The sequence below is a fragment of the Protopterus annectens genome, chromosome 1.part1 (assembly GCF_019279795.1).
Source record: "Protopterus annectens isolate FY-2018-M chromosome 1.part1, PAN1.0, whole genome shotgun sequence".
NCBI classification, from domain to species: Eukaryota; Metazoa; Chordata; order Ceratodontiformes; family Protopteridae; genus Protopterus; species Protopterus annectens.
Genome location: NC_056726.1, coordinates 204463994 through 204481667, shown reverse-complemented (window position 1 = coordinate 204481667; position 17674 = coordinate 204463994).

Sequence of the window (17674 nt, the reverse complement as noted above, 5' to 3'; positions counted from 1 at the left end):
CCTGTTTGGAGGCTACAGTTAAATAGCAATTCCAGAGGGCCTGATAGCGTATGTTCATGCTGCTTAGAAGGTATTATGGGATAATGTCTGACCCATTGATGAAATATTCTTGCCCTAAGAGAGAGCATTAAGGACTTGTTCCCTAGTAATAGCAGGGGGATTAATATTTGATGGTATTTCCTGACAGTAGGTTGAGGGAGAGAGAGAGAGATGATTTTTTTGGCCAGTAGGTTTTCCATATCCTCTAGCTCAGTATAGATGACTCCATTAACAATGAGCTCTGCACACAATTATGTCTTGCCATTGGGGTTGTGGATAGAGCTAAGAAATGCCTGTGTCAGCCTTTCCTGATTGATTTTCTCAGTAGTGTAGGCACATGATGTGGTTGTCATTGGCCTCAGAGGCCAAATTTTCCTCAAGTTTGGCTTTGGCAGACTATTTGTCCTGTGAGTTGTTTCTTTAGTTTGATGACATTGCTTTTATCATGCTGGGTGCTGCACCTCATAATTTTTGCCATGATTTTCTTCCTCCTGTTACACTGCCTATTGATGTTGTGATTTCATCAGGGTGGCTTGTTTACTGAATTAGTTCTGCACTTCTTCTTGGTGGGTACAGATGTATGTATGCAGCTATTAGCATGCTTGTATAGGTTTTCTGTGAACAGTTCCTCACTGGCAGCAGTGTTCTTAGGATTTATGGGAGCTTACAATTTTTCCAGGTTATCACTTAATAGTAGGAAGTTAGTCTTAAGAGTAGTTCCTGAATATTCCAGGGTTAGCTTGGATTCCAGGTTTTATTTTTACTTCAAAGGAGACCATTTGGTGGTCTATCCTTACCATAGAAGACATTACACTAGGGGGCATGCAGCATTCTCCCATATTAGTGAGGACCAGATCCAGTATGTTTGGTTGGTGTATTGACAGTCTGGCCCAGGGCGTATGTATTTACACAATCCAGGAATCTCTGTGCCTGCAGAATTGATGTCATGTATGATTCCCAGTTAATAGTGGGAAAATTAAAATTGCCCAATAATATGGTATTGGGTTGAACTGTGAGTGTTTCCAATAAGTTTAAATACATGTTATGGGTTTCTCGGGTCATAGAGGGGGACCTATAGCATGCAAGGAAGTGGAATGAGATTTTGCCTATGGTGATTTTAATGTCCTTCTACGTGGCATTCTTATAACCAAAGGTTTCACATCCAGGAAGAAAGAAGTCATCATCCCTCTCTGCTCATCCCTCATTAAACCAGTCATCGAATATAATGCCCCCATTTGGCATGTACCTGACTAGACACCTACAACAGCTGGAGTGGCCACAAAAGTACCTCACAAAAAGGATCCTGGGCCTTAAATATATGTCCTACATGGACAGACTCAAGAAACTTCAGCTGTTCTCAGTCTCTTATTGTCTACTTCGAGGTGATCTCTGCTTGACTTACAAAGTCATGTCTGACCCAGCCCTACTTGAAATGCTACACCTAAAGAAATACCAATCCCCCCATGCCACACACTCCAGAGATCACAACCTCATTACCACAATTAACAGAACATGCTGGGGGGACAGGTTCATTTGCCAAAGACTGCCCATACTCTGGAATAAGCTTCTCATTCATGTCAAGCAGAGCACCTCGCTAGCCTCTTCAAGAGACATCTTGACGATTGGATGGGTAACAGAAAGTTCACTCCAGGGATCGTTCCAGTTGCCCTACAGGATAGGGGCACTGTGAAGTAACATCGGGTGGCACAGTGCCTGGACAAATTTTTTTGGGCTAGGCTTGTAAAGTTTCTAAGGCCATTAGCCTAGTATATGCCTATGAACCTATGAACCTATGTGAAGTGCATCATCCTGTTTGATCAGCCTGGAGTTATATTCATTTTTGATGTAAAGCAAGACTCCTCCACCTTTAGAAGTATACCCACAGTGGAATACAGGTTTGAATTAAGCTATGGAACCTTGCTGGCTAGGCTTACGTAGGCCCTTGGGCCAATAGCGTAGTACCTACCTATGAACCTATGAACCTATGAATGCCTGCAGAGAGAATGAGGGAAACATATTAATTTATTATGAGAACAAGTACATTTATTGGGATACATAAAAGAAGTATTGCTTCTCCATCTAAAGAACACATATATGTAATCCTATAATGTCACACAGACAAAGATTTATTGAAAGATAAGTGATGAACAGTGATATGTTCACCTCTGGACAATCCCAGTGTGGGGACTTTGCCTTTATGTCCCCATAATTACATATGCTACATCCATGACTGAATGAAAAGGGAGGACAATGCAAATGGTTGAATAAAAAACAAATCCTACTTTCTCCTTTTTCTGTGTGTTGATCAACTTTAATTGGTGCATTGTAAAACTCGCATTTAACTAACGTCTAATTCATGTCAATAACTTAAAAAGTGAATTTAATAGTTATGATATTTTAAACAGTATTAAAATATCACAACAACATATTTATTTCTTGTTTGCATAATTGCCTTTTCTGTTTGAATTGTCTGTCATTATCATACTTGTGAAATATTATTTAAAAGGGGGCAGGTCCCTTGGCTGCTTATTTTCTGAAGATGTTCTTTATGTGAAACAAAAGCTTTCAAAATATCTTTATTATCTTTATTAAATTTGTCCTGTGGAATGCATGTTTTGTGTTATTTTATATTATGATAGAGATATTTGGAAGAAGGTACAGTAGTGTGGACACTTAGTTTAAATTGAAAATTTGTTCAATATTTTCAATTTACAAGTTACACACCTTTTATTACATGAAGGCACTCCTACTGGAGTCATTTAGACTTCCCTTTTCCTTAATCAGCCTTAGTCACTTGAAGGTGTTAGCCTGTTCCACTATTTGCCTTTCTACCTCAGGTTTCAGATTATTCTGATTTCTCGCATTTGCTGCCATGACAGGTGCTTTGTCTGTACTACCATGTGCCTTCAGTTTTTTATTCCATTCCCCTTTTTTTTTTAACTTCCTGCTCAGAGTCTGCTTATGATGCCATGTTTTCCATGTACAGCAGTTTTGTTGATTGAACCATTCCAACATGTTTGCTAATGCAAACCATCACCAGTATGGATAGCAGAGGTGTGGCTCATTAATACCTAGTTGTGTGGAATGTCACACCTCCAGCAGCCTACACACATCTTGTATTCCAGAGCATTTTCAGAAAAATAAACTTAAAAAGGATAAGGTAAAAAATAGTAAATATTATTTAAGCTGTAAAATTGCAATGTTATCAGTAAGAAGCATTCTTTGCAGTGATAATAGTCACTGTATTAATTGTATTTCCATAAAAAAACTATAATATATTATAATGCTCACAAACTTTCTCAAACAACTTATCATATCATGGAAACTCCATGACCTAGACATATATTGTTTGAACATCTTTTTGCTAACCGGACACAAACTTCCACATGGCAACAAGAAATTCCTCTATGAGTGCATGCTGATTGTAAATCATTTACTTAATTGTATAATTAGCAGAAGAAATAACACTATTTCTTAAGATGTGCAACTTACAGTGCAAATTTGAATGTTTTCTTCGACAACATCTAAGGTTTCACCTGATGTCATGCAACAGTTTGTAAATCACTCTGTTTTTGAAGTATTAAGTACATATGGAAATGTTCTTTATTTTCATAATTATTAACAAACAGCTAGCAATATATCAGGTCATATAAAAGGACACTGACAATGAATTTTCATGTGTCCTCCCATAGCATACCACACCATACCCCTCAATAACATGTAGGGCTCTTAATTATGAAAACAGCATTAAATATGAAAATATGACAAATAAGTGATGAACCGTGATTAATTTACCTGATGCAATATATACTTGGTTAACAATCTTAGTGTCGTTTTGTTAATAAGTCCTTGCACTTTCTAATATTGTATATTATTTGCTGGTAAGTCACTTAATAAATGAAGCCAGAACCAAAACATTTCTGGATTCCATAAGGAGCTATGGGTATAAACTGGAAGTATATAAAAAGGCACTGCAGGCTTGAGTGAGTTAGAGATGAACCCTGATGCACCCTTAACTTCCACTGGGAACCTCTCTGTGAGTTCAAACAATGTTCATATTTGTATCATTTGGTCCTTGTACATAGCCTGCACTAATTCTACCAATGTTTCTGGATCATTGAACTGTCACAGGACTGCCCAAATCCGGTTTCTTGGGCCTAGTAGATGTCTTTCCTCATCTCTAGCTTCTTCTCACTGTCTGTCTCATTGCAATTATCAGGTCATTTGTGTTGCATCCTGACTTGAATCCAAACTGTGCCTCTCCCATTTTACTTTGTATAACACATTTATAATCACCCTCTCCAGCACTTTTATGCAGTGTAACAGGAGTTTGTTACTGCTGTTCTGCCCATAGTTGTAAATGTCTCATTTGTCATTGTGCCCTGGCGCTAGACTGATTATTATCCAGCCATCTGGGGTATGTCCTTCTCTCCATACTGCTGCGAATCCCTTCAAGAAATATTTTGTTCCTAACTCACCCACCATCTTGTTCATGTCTGCTATGAAGTCATCTGAGCATGCTGCTTTCCATGACTTCATTTTCCTTAGTGCTTTCTTAGCTCTTTTGTGGTGGGCTTTTCTTCCTTTTTCATTGTAGACTGTGCATGGGGCATTGCAACTCCTGAGAGGTTTTCTTCACTTTGAATATGCTGGAAGCACTCCTTCCATCTTTTTTGATATTCTGTGGACTGATGAGCAGGCTGTTGTTGGCATCTCTTATTAATGGTGTCTGATAACTGTCTTCTTTATCTTTCTGGCTTTGTGCCATCTACTGTGTTACTTTTCAGAACCTCATAGAGTGTCTCTGATGCCTTATTCTTTGCTATTGTGACTGCTCTCATAGCCTTTTTATTAGCTAACTAGAATCCCTTTTTAGCCAGGTCCATATTTTCTATCTTTCACTTTTCCCTGCATTCCTTTTTTCTGCCTTTCTTTCTTTCTTTTTTTTTGATACGTTTCTAGATTTCTGCGTTCTGCTACCAGCTTTCCTTATGTACCTTATTTCTGTTTCTGACTTTTCTACATATCTGTTCCATAGTCTTCACATATGTTGTTTTGAGATGCAGACATTCTTCTTTGATACCATCTATTTCCACTTCTTCCTGCAGTGGTAGAGCCATGAGTATTTCCTTGGACTCTTATAATTTCACTGCAGTCTATTTTCCGGCCATTAGGCTGATGTTTGTTGAGTTTAGAGACTTTTCTGAGCACTGCACCTGACTGTGACCAACAGTTCCAATGGGGATGATTTTGCAATCTCTGATTATAATCTAGTGCTATTTCCTTATTAGTTGGAAGTCAATCCAAGTTGCATGTTGGCCACTCTTGTATGTAACAATGTGACTCTCTTTGAGCCATATGTCAGTTGCAATCTGGCCATTTTTCAGAGAGAAGTCTAGAATGGTCTTTTCTTTTTTTTATTCCAGTGTTCTCCATTCATCCTTTTACCTTGTTCAGTCTGCCCTTATATGAGCATTGAGGTTAACCATTGTCACCACCAACTCCTCTAGTAGGTCCTAAGCGTGCTATCTGAATGCATGACTTCCCTGACTATAACAACCCCACTGCAGGACATAGGCTGAGATTAGGAATACTGTCCTATTCTTACAATGGAGTCTGACTGCCATGAGTCTGTAACTAATTCTGATAATATCCCTCACTTTCTTCAGAAGACTGTTTCTCATGGCATTTCCCACACCATATTCTAGTGTCCTCCTCTTGGTGAATTGCAAACAAATTTACTTCAATGAGGACTGTATCTCTGAATCTTGTAAAAATGTATTAATAATAAACTGCTATTAAGGCATGCAATTTATTTCCTGATGTAAGTAAATTTAACTCATCCAGATTCTAAAGAAATTAATTAATTATCATCTTTATGATCATGTTCCTAAGCATAACCTTAAGTTACCTTCTTTAGTATTGTAAGGGGAAATGGCTGGGCAGTAGCCATGGAGTGCTCATTTAAGAAAGCCACATTACTTGAAAGCAGAAAAAAATGCAAATCCTGATTAATCATCAATGTCTGTTTAACACAATGCAAACCAGTATGCAAGGTGCTATGTCAACTTTGTCAAGGAAAGTAGCATTCTGGCATGGCATGACTGTGTATTCATTGCTACCCTTGGACAGGAGTAATCATCAGTTACAAAACTGTTTAATGGCAAGTGAGTTTCACATCATGTTAAAGTTGATGTTACCATCCTGTTTGTTTTACTCTGTATGCTATAATAATGGGTCTTGCTTTTATATTGTAAGCGAATGCACAGATGGTAGAATACAAGGAATTCTTCTCAGATAACACATGAGGCTAATAAAGTGAGGTTGGGAAAATATGATATACTTTGAAAGAATTTTATTTGTATCACCTTTTCCTTCAAGAAGAGATGGCTAGTACCTCTAAATGTCTGACAAACAAAAGTTGTCCAAAGTATACTAATTTCTACGGTGCAACAAAAGTTAGCCTGTTCTAATCATCTCTATAACACTTCCTGACAAGTTAAAAATAAATGTACATTAAACTGTCAATAGACAATGATCTTGTGGACAATAAATTTGTTGGCAGTGTGTCCCAGCACAGTCATGTAATAAATAAAAATATATTAGGAAACTGTGCTAAGCCAATCAGAAGAAAATGGTTGGTTTTAAATAAGCACATGCATGATGTCATTAACTGCTTCCTGAAATAGACTCACAAGCTATTTTGGATAAAATGGGTTGCCCTTCATAATAATAATAATAATAATAATAATAATAATAATAATAATAATAATAAAGTAGACTGCGGTGGTGGTGCTGCATTAGCTTTGTCGCCTCACAGTAAGATGTGATCCTGTTCGATTCTCAGCTAGAGCGTCTTCTGTGTGGAGACATGCGTGAATGGGCGTGCCTTCATTGAAGGTTGTGCGTCAGGGCCGGCAACTCAGCACGTAAAAATCTACTGCCAATCATTAGTGGACCGGAGTTCTGCTGTGGCGACCCCCAACCAGGAAAAGCCGAAAGACACAACAACAACAACAACAACAACAACTAATGCAGGCTGCAGTGGCAAGAATGACATGTCTTGGCATTTTGAATTTTGTAACTGAAAACACACTTGAGAGAAGAGTATTAGATGCAGCTTAATGGAAGGGACAAGAATAAAAAATGCATTGCAGTTAGAAGATACCTTATTGTGGGCGGACTAGATAAAAAACACCGTAAGACCTTTAACACTGTCAAAGCAAAGGATATCATTTGTGATGACGTAAGGTGGGAAACCATATGAGAGCCACTGTCATATTATTTTCTTCCTTGACTTCTCACCTATGAATACTTGCATGGTAACATTTCAATAAGATGCTCATAACAGTTTTAAACCGTCCTTTCAATAATTTACTTTTATGTTATTATACACCACATATGCACATGATCACTCTGCTCACAGTCTCCAGGGGGAGATAACTGTTAACCTCACATAAGTAAATGTATGCCCAGAGAACAAGCTTTAACCATTTCAGGGGTCAATGCATGTAATGTTCCACAAGTATACCCAACTATGTTCATTTTGTAGTTACTACATGAAATAAAGGTAGGTTCTTATAAAACTGTACAAGCAGTTAACCTGAATATGATCTTATCTTGTACTCAGAAAAAAAAAATTCTGAACTTTGCATCTTCTGGACTTAAAACAGATACATTTTAATTCAGTAGAAATTGCAGATGAGGAAATTCTACTAACCAACTGCTCATGTACTTCAAAATTTAACAAAATGCTTATTAGAAACTGCAGAAATCACAAGGTACATAATTTCAAAAGAAACAAGTCATCTGAATACATTGGGAAACAAGTCTTTATGACGTGATTTTATATGTATTTGTGCATCATAATTAGATTCATTTACTATATCAGAAATTTTAACTGGGCTGCCAGTACCCTTCTCACAAGAAAATAAATTAATATGAATGATGTTATTTATTCATAGGTTGTAAATGGATAGTCTATTAGTTATGAATGCTGAAGTCTGATATTAGTCTATAAATGCTATGTCTGACATCCATCTCTAATGTGATATTAAAGCAATTTATTTTATCAGCCTCTGCTTTCACATCAGTCTATTTTTGTCCTGCACAGCAGAGAAAAATTGGCATGTTAGTGGTAAATGACGTGTAGAAAATTAGGGTCTAGTTGTTTATTCATATTAACAAACTTAGTAGTCACCTTAGCTTGTGTAAGACACATATTAAGTGGAAATCCTTTGCTAATAAGGAAAGAACAGGCTATAGTAATATATTTACCTCATTTCCTTTCTCTCTGTCTATATATATGCATTTGTCTATCTATCTATCTAAACACACACATACACAGATGCACACACACACACACACACACACACACACACGCGCGCGCGCGGACACACAAAACCTATTAGAAACTGCAGAAGTTTGTGTGTGTGTGTGTGTGTGTGTGTGTGTGTGTGTGTGTGTGTGTGTGTGTGTGTGTGTGTGTGCATCTGTATGGATACTGTTTGCATAAACATTTTTGTCTAAAGCAGGACAGCATGATAGCTTTGTGATCCTGAACTCTGCATCATTATTACCCAAGCAGTACACATTCATGAAAGGTGACGTCTTTCCAAACAGTGATTAAATTAAGAACAGATATAGCAAACTCTCAGTTAACTGGAACGCAAGCAACCGGCAAAAAAAAAATTGAATTTCATGTGTTGCACTTTCTGTTTACCCCTCACAGAAACATACCTTTCATTTTTGGAGTTTTAGAGTTTAAAAAAGGAAGATAAGAATAAATCCCCTCTCTCCCCAACCTGAGAACAAGTCAAACCAAACAAAAAGTATAGGGTACAGTATGTCAGGCCTATTTTTAATAGTAACACTCAAGCAACCAGAAACTACAGTTATCTGGCATCTACCAATCCCCAAGGGTGCCGGTTAACTGAGAGTTTACTGTAATTGACACTGTAACCAGAGATATGTTTTTAGATTTTCTTTTTCCATATGGGAGACATATCCCCTTTTATTTGCAGCTCTTTGTTACAATATGGGCATAAGAAATACCTCAAACCATGTTCATTTCACCTGCTTGTCTGTCTCCCTTTCACTTACTCTCTCTTACACACACACGCACACGCGCACACTCACACACACACACACACACACACACACACACACACACACACACACACACACACACACACACACACACATGCATGCACACAGACTCCAGCAATAAAAGTATGGTGCCTCAATTGAAATAAATTTGTAATTGATTTTTGGGGAATGTTTATCCAATAATTAATTCATTTGTTAGAGTAATCACATTCTTTGACTGATATTACCTACTCGCACATTCAGCAAGACCAAGTAATTAGTTATGTAAGTTGCAATGTCTGGAATTCAGTCCATTTCAACAGTACCTCAGGTGCACTCACTTTGAAGTACAGCCTTTTGTTAAATTGTATTTGGCTATAACACATTTTCAGGGCTGTGTTTCGGCAAATCAACCTAACTAGCCCAATTCCTTTATTTTCTTTGGTTAACTTAGATACATTAAAATTTTAGACAAATGTATTGCAATTAATCAAGGGTGAATGTCAACTGCTATTATTTCTTGACAGTTTCATGCATTTCTGCAATAAACATATAATGTAGCACTGTAAGCCATAGGCATGACAGCTGTATTTTTGTTTTCAGGAAAATGTTTCCCATGTGCCAAATGTTACTTTAGTATTACTATGCTATATCATCTTTCAGTCCACAAAAACATTTTCAGCACTTGCTGAGGGGAAAATGTAACATAATAAACCTTTGGGAAATGTAAGATATACATACTGTAAAATAGCTATAGTTCTGATCAGGCATTTCTAGCAGCGCAGTTTCCATTACTGAATTTAAACCATTGATATGCTGTTCTGCTTGTTGCATTTTTTTTGCTCAAAGTGGTAAACAAATGTTTCTGTTTTGCATTTTGACATCTAACTAATTTTCCAAGCCTAGCAGCACAAACAGATACAGAACTAAATGACTAAAACAATTGAACTGTTTTAAGTGGTCAAACATTGTCTAGGTGAACTATTTAACATCAATTAAATAAGCCTAAATATTAAGTAACTATGTTAATTTCAATAATCTGAAATGAGCAATATGAAATTGAACTGGGGATGACAGTCTCTTAGCTATATTATTGACTAACCTAAGCCTCTTTGCTCCCTACAGATAGCTTCACCATCTATAATTAACACAGATAATGAGACCATCTTTTTCAACCTAAAAGAAAAACCCAACTTTATTATAAATAATGATTCCTGTACATCACAAGTGGATGATTTGATTTAATAAAACTGGGAGTCTAGTCAGGATACTGAACCGTATAATATTATTAACTTTTTCATTCATGAATGCATGCTGTAAAACACACATATTAAAATAAATTATGAAAACTTTTTGTAGGCTCACAAAACTGATAAGATGTACAACAGAAAATGCGATATTACTTAGCTGACAAAAATTGCTCTAGTCATAAAAATAGTCTAGATAAATTTATTTAACCAATAACCGACAACATTGGTGTGGTATATTGAAGATTTACCCACAGTTGGTGTGGTTTAATCATGAAGGCAAAGCCTGAGTGATTAAACAAAGACAATCATGGGTAAATCTTCATTATACAACGACCCCCCATTAAATATTCAAAAATGTGCACGCTGCTTGGTCAGCGTGCACGTTGTAAATCAGATTTATAGTAAAGGAAAAAGGTCCGGTCGCCCGAACTTTTTCCATTGCTATAACTCTTTTTTTTTTACAGCAACGAATAACACAAGATCTGCATTGCTTCACACTGTCTCTCTATGTTAAATGAGTTTAACATAGCGAGACAGCTTTAAAAAAGCAACGGAGATTCTCTGTTAATTTTTTTAAAGCTGTCTCGCTATGTTAAACTCATTTAACATAGCGAAACAGTTTTTAAAAAGCAACTGAGATCTTGCTTTCTCCGTTGCTTTTTTCTAAACTGTCTCACTATGTTAAATGGGTTTAACATAGCCATAAGTAACTATGTTAATTTCAATAATTTGAAATGAGCAATATGAAATTGAACTGGGGATGACAGTCTCTTAGCTATATTATTGAATAACCTAAGCCTCTCTGCTCCCTACAGATAGTTTCACCATCTATAATTAACACAGATAATGAGACCATCATTTTCAACCTAAAAGAAAAACCCAACTTTATTATAAATAATGATTCCTGTACATCACAAGTGGATGATTTGATTTAATAAAACTGGGAGTCTAGTCAGGATAGTCATTTTAACTTTGTACACCCCTTATAATTTGTATTTGATACAAGTTTCATTAATTGTCAACTTATTTGTAATGTTTGTTTATAATATGGATTTCCTACTTGAATTGTTACAATGTATAATGCATTTGTATTGTTTGTTTTAATATGTATTCCTGCTTGAATTGTTAAAAATGTATAATCATCTCTAATAACCTAATGTAACATTATTTTGTCTGGAGCTTTTCTCCCCAGGACTCCATTGAAAACGGGTTCATCTTGGCCCAATGGACTATCCTGGTAAACCAACTGCAAATAAATAAAATAAAATAAAATAAAAAAAGGATACTGAACCGTATAATATTATTAACTTTTTCATTCATGAATGCATGCTGTAAAACACACATATTAAAATAAATTATGAAAACTTTTTGTAGGCTCACAAAACTGATAAGATGTACAACAGAAAATGTGATATTACTTAGCTGACAAAAATTGCTCTAGTCATAAAAATAGTCTAGATAAATTTATTTAACCAATAACCAACAACGTTGGTGTGGTATATTGAAGATTTACCCACGGTTGGTGTGGTTTAATCATTAAGGCAAAGCCCGAGTGATTAAACAAAGACAATCATGGGTAAATCTTCATTATACAACGACCCCACATTAAATATTCAAAAACGTGCACGCTGATTGGTCAGTGTGCACGTTGTAAATCAGAGTTATAGTAATGGAAAAGGTCCGTCGCCCAACTTTTCCATTACTATAACTCTTTTTTTTTTACAGCAACGGAGAACACAAGATCTCCATTGCTTCACACTGTCTCGCTATGTTAAATGAGTTTAACATAGCGAGACAGCTTTAAAAAAGCAACGGAGATTCTCCGTTAATTTTTTTAAAGCTGTCTCGCTATGTTAAACTCATTTAACATAGCAAAACAGTTTTTAAAAAGCAACTGAGATCTTGCTTTCTCCGTTGCTTTTTTCTAAACTGTCTCGCTATGTTAAATGGGTTTAACACAGCCAGACAGCTTTAAAAAAGCAACGGATATTCTCCGTTGCTTTTTTTAAAGCTGTCTTGCTATGTTAAACTCATTTAAAATAGCAAAACAGGTTTTAAAAAGCAACAGAGATCTTGCTTTCTCCGTAGCTTTTGCCCACAGCTCTGATGTACTGCATAGGCATGCGCATGCACAATACATCAGAACTGCCACAGAATACCAGACAGCTGCAGAAGGGCAGCAAGGAGACATTATACAATGCCATTATTTAAGAAAAGTAATTTTTTTTCTTAAATAATGTCATTAATATAATAAATAACCACTTCTGGGTGTGGGTAATGCTGGATTTACCCACGGTTGGCTTTGTTTGGCCACTCGGGCTTCGCCATCATGACCAAACCACACCAACCGTGGGTTATTCCAGCATTACCCACACCCAGGCGTTATTGCTATATACAATTCTTCCTCTAAAGCGTGCACGCTGATTGGCCAGCCCAACCAGCGTGCCCATTGTAAATCCCTCAATATACTAACGGAAAAAGGTCCGATCGCCCGGACTTTTTCCGTTAGTATAAAACATTGTCTCGCTATGTTAAAAGAGTTTAACATAGCGACACAGGTTTAAAAAAAGCAACGCAGATCTCCGTTGCTTTTTTTAAAGCTGTCTCGCTATGTTAAACTCCTTTAACATAGTGACACAGTGTGCAAAAAGCAACGGAGATCTTGCGATCTCCGTTGCTTTTTTTTTTAAACCTGTCTCGCTATATTAAATGGGTTTAACATAGCGAGACAGCTTTAAAATAAGCAATGGAGATATCCGTTGCTTATTTTAAAGCTGTCTCGCTGTGTTAAACCCATTTAACATAGCGAGACAGGTTTAAAGCAACGAGAAAGCAAGATCTGCGTTGCTTTTTACTGTTTCGCTATGTTAAATGGGTTTAACATAGAGAGACAGCTTTAAAATAAGCAACGGAGATCTCTGTTGCTTATTTTAAAGCTGTCTCGCTATGTTAAACCCATTTAACATAGCAAAACAGTAAAAAGCAATGGAGATCTTGCATTCTCCGTTGCTTTTGCCCACAACTCTGATGTACTGTGTAGGCAAGCGCAGTACATCAGAACTGCCGCGGAATACCAGACAGCTGCGGAAGGGCAGCAAAGAGGCATTATACAATGCCATTATTTAAGAAAACTAATTATTTCTTTTCTCAAATAATGTCATTGTATAATAGCAATAACCCACTTCTGGGTGTGGGTAATGTGGGATTTAACCATGGTTGTCTTTGTTTGGTCCCTCGGGCTTCACCCTCGTGACCAAACCACGCCAACCGTGGTTAAATCCCGCATTACCCACACCCAGACATGGGTTATTGCTATAATATATCACACCACAGAATTGGTTATTGCTATTATACAATGACATTATTTAAGAAAAAAATTACTTACTTTTCTTAAAAAATGTCATTGTATGATGGCTCTGTGGTGTTCTTCCACTTTTCTTGGATATCCCATTGCTTTTTTTTTTTTTATGTACTGCAGATGCATATGGGACTTGTTCCCACACCTAATCAGTACATCAGTGCTGGGTAGCAGGTGCTATGTATAGGATGCAACGGAGAAAGGAAGATCTCTGTTGCTTTTTTTTTTCTTTTCTTTTTTTTTTTTTTTTTTATAATTTAAAAAGATACCAGGACACTGAAGGTATGGGAGAGCGAGAGAGATGGGACATAGGTAATAAAAGGATAATCAGGTGTGTTTCTCTAGTTTTTCATAACCTACCTGATTATTCTTTTTGTTTTTTGTTTTTGTTTTTTTTATGTCCTGTCTCTCTTTGTTTGTTTCAAGTGTCTGGTTTTGTTATTTTATTTATTTATTTTTTTTTAGTGAAATTTTTATGGCATATATTAATGGATAAAAGTCTGGGTGACCAGAGCTTTTTCCATTGGATAATGCTTGGATTTATAATGGACACTCTGATTGGGCTGACCAATCAACGTGCTCGTTTTCAAATATTAATCACCAGTCATTGTATAATTACTGTTTTATCACATATGTCCTATATATCTGCTCGATCTCAAAGGCTGAAAGCAATGATAAGCTACTTACTGAATCAGAAAAATTGATGGGCAACTTGTGAGTGTAATATGTTACCAATAAACAAAGAAATGGTCATCTAGATTCAAGACATAGTGAAGTTGTCTGTAGAAAAAAGTTTCTCAGACTTTACAATAAAAAGACATATGTCAAAATGCAGTAGAGACAAGAGCAGACCTCACTTACTATAGATATGCTAACTGTCACATGTAAGAATAAAACCTAAAGTTTCATTAAACTGGGCAACATACCTGACAGTTTGTTATACAAAATCAAGAAGAAAATCTAACCAAACATCTATCAGTCAAATGAGCACATTAGTATGTTGACTCATCCATGAGTTAGCCAACAGGCTGCAGTGGCACTAACTCACAAAAGCTGAAGGGGTCACAAGGAACAAGGACAGTTTAGACCATCGTACTGACCAGTATTCTATGCAAAATTATACAGAGTCATAATAAAGCTTATCCAAAATATCTGTTCTTCTTGGAAGATGTTGGAGTAGCACTGGATAAATGACTGATAGTGTTTGCCAGTACAATAACAGGTAGAGGCAGAGGGTGCAGCTACCCTGGGCACAAGCTGTTGTTGGGTATACAATGACAGGAGGAGGCAGAGGAGGCAGCTAACCTGTGCTGTTATTGGGTGTACAATAACAGGTGGAGGCAGAGGGTGCAGCTGCCCTTGGCACAAGTTGTTGTTAGGCATAATCATCACCTCAGTAGACTTACATCTTGGATGTGAGTGCACTAACAGCAATCATTTAACCAGTTAAGGCTAATAGAAATGGTGCCTGATATTTCTCTGTCTTTTAATAGTCGTATCATCTCTATTAAAGACAAAATTTCTTTATGCTTAAAGGTTTATGACAAGGCACTAAATGTCTTACCAGAAAAGCCTATATCACTTTTGGGAAAGGGGCTGCCATTCCATTCTAGTACGTGGACATAGTTTCCTGCTCTTAGTTTGCTGGAAACAATTTAATCCAAATTTCAAGCATCTAAAAGAGGATTAGTTTTTAGGTTCCTAGTAACTGTTTCCTTATGCACTAGAAGTGCTCTTTAGTCTAGGTAACCTTAATTTATAAAATTCTCAGCCTTTACTATTCTCCACTGAAGTTAGTTGAACTCAAATGTTCTTGAGACCTCAAATTCTGCACTTAAGCACAGTCTCAAAGGCTCTAACTGTACTGCTACCAAAGTCCATAAAACATGCATCTATTGCATCTGTTGCCTTCATAGCATTTCTTCACTAAAATGTCTCTAAATTCCTATTAACGCAACTTTCCAGCTGGAATGATCACTGTGGAATCAAATTAATTGCATTAACCAAATTAACTACTATCTTTATGGCAGTGAGTCTGCTGTTGATTCTTGCGACCTTTACTTCTCTCCAAATGCTCTTCTTTGTTAACAATCTCCTTAGATTTTCCTTTTTTTCTTCCTTCTTAACCATGTTGCCTAGATCCACTGAATATCATGATGTCCCAGCCACCAGATAAATACTTCTCTTTCATAAAGAACTGAAAAAACAACTGCAAACAACAAAGTGCATATTACAAAAATTCTCTCTCTCTGTATGTATATCTATCTATATATACAGTGTATATAAAACGTGTACACACCCCTGTTAAAATGCCAGTTTTTCGTGATATAAAAATGAGACCACAATAAATCATTGCAAAACTTTTCCCACTTTTAATGTTTCCTATAACCTGTACAATTCAATTGAAAAACAAACAAATCTGTTAGGGGAAAAAACAAAAAATGTACGATAAGCTGGTTGCATAAGTGTGCACACCCTTAAACTAATACTTTGTTGAAGCACCTTTTGATTTAATTACAGCATTCAGTCTTCTTGGGTACACACCTGCCATCAATTAAAGAGACTCTGATTAACCCCAAATAAAGTTCAGCTGTCCTAGTAGGATTTTCTTGACATTTACTCAGTTGCCTGCTACAGCAAAAGCCATGGTTCACAGAGAGCTTGCAAAGCATCAAATTATCTCATTGCTGAAAGGTATCAGTCAGGAGAAGGATACAAAACAATTTCCACAGCATTGGATATACTATGGAACACAGTGAAGACTCATCAAAAAGTGGAGAAAATATGGGATGAGTGACATTGCAAAGAACTGGACGTCCTCCAAAACTGATGAAAAGACAAGATGAAAACTGGTCAGGGAGGCTGCCAAGAGACCTACAGCAACACTGAAGGAGATGCAGGAATTTCTGGCAAGTACTGGTGGTGTACTAAATGTGACAACAATCTCCCATATTCTCCATATGTCTGGACTAACCTGAAGAGGCCTGTGCACAAGAGAACTCCTCACAATCTGACAGATTTGGAGAACTTTTGCAAGGAAGAGTGGGCAAATATTGTCAAGTCAAGATGTGCCATGTTGACAGACTCCTACCCAAGAAAACTGAATGCTGTAATTAAATCAAAAGATGCTTCAACAAAGTATTAGTTTAAGGGTGTGCACACTTATGCAACTAGCTTACTGTACATTTTTTATTTTTTATATGTTTTCCCCTAACAGATTTGTTTGTTTTTCAATTGAATTGTACAGGTTATAGGTCACATTAAAGGTGGGAAAAGATTTGCAATGATTTATTGTGGTTTCATTTTTTTTTTATATCACAAAAAACTGGCATTTTAAAAGGGGTGTGTACACCATTGTATATATATATATATATATATATATATATATATATATATATATATATATATATATATATATATATATATGTATACATATATATAGAATGTATATATTTGCATAGTGCAATATCTCTGCAGCTTTTCAGGTGAGGGACGTTATCCCCCAACGTCTCTTACTTAAATATACTAATTAAACAGTTTCATAGTTATTGGAATAGGAGAAGAGCTTGGTAGGGGTGAACACAATAGTTGTAGTACCCAGATCTCGCATTTTAACTTTTATATTAGGAATATACATCTCAACTGTCTAGATTTTCTCAGAATGTTCAGATTTTTGCCTTTAAATTTTGGTGAGTTCCTCATAAAATCTGTGGTTTTGTGAGAAAACATTGAGGACTGAAGTCATGACATTATGACAGACATTTGACCTTCTGACTCTGTATCCTTCAAAAAATGCATGCTAACTCAAAAATTGTTACTCTAGCAACTTTCTAAGCTTATAACAGCAACATTTAAAATATGTTCTAAGTTTTAGGCCTTTGTCCCCCCATTTGGCTTCATCCAGATTTCTTGAGCTAAGAGGTTGGGAGGTGCAGTTGGG